The following is a 377-nucleotide window of genomic DNA, read 5'->3' as shown; positions in this document are numbered from 1 at the left end:
TAATGATTCTTGAACATAGCTAGTGTATGAGTCTTGGCTGTGGCCCAAAGCACTCTGTCTTCCAGTATTACCACCGGATACATTCATGCCACAGACACATAATTGGGTGAACCTTTTCAGATTGTGACTCAGCTTTGCTAAAGTCCCCAATTAGAGGTGTCCAGGGTTTTTAAGCACACTCTTGTTGCCTTGGATCACAACTTTATTTCTTTCTTTTTCTTTTTCTTTTCTCTCTTTTTTTTTTTTTTGCTATTTTTTTCATTGCTTTTTCTTGCTTCAAAAATCAATTTCATAATTTTTCAGATTATCAATAACATTTCTCTTTGTTCATCATTCTTTCAAGAGCCAACAACTTTAACATTCATAAACAACAAGAT

The sequence above is a fragment of the Arachis duranensis genome, chromosome 9 (genome assembly GCF_000817695.3).
Source record: "Arachis duranensis cultivar V14167 chromosome 9, aradu.V14167.gnm2.J7QH, whole genome shotgun sequence".
In the NCBI taxonomy this organism is placed as follows: domain Eukaryota; kingdom Viridiplantae; phylum Streptophyta; class Magnoliopsida; order Fabales; family Fabaceae; genus Arachis; species Arachis duranensis.
This window is presented reverse-complemented; position numbering follows the sequence as displayed.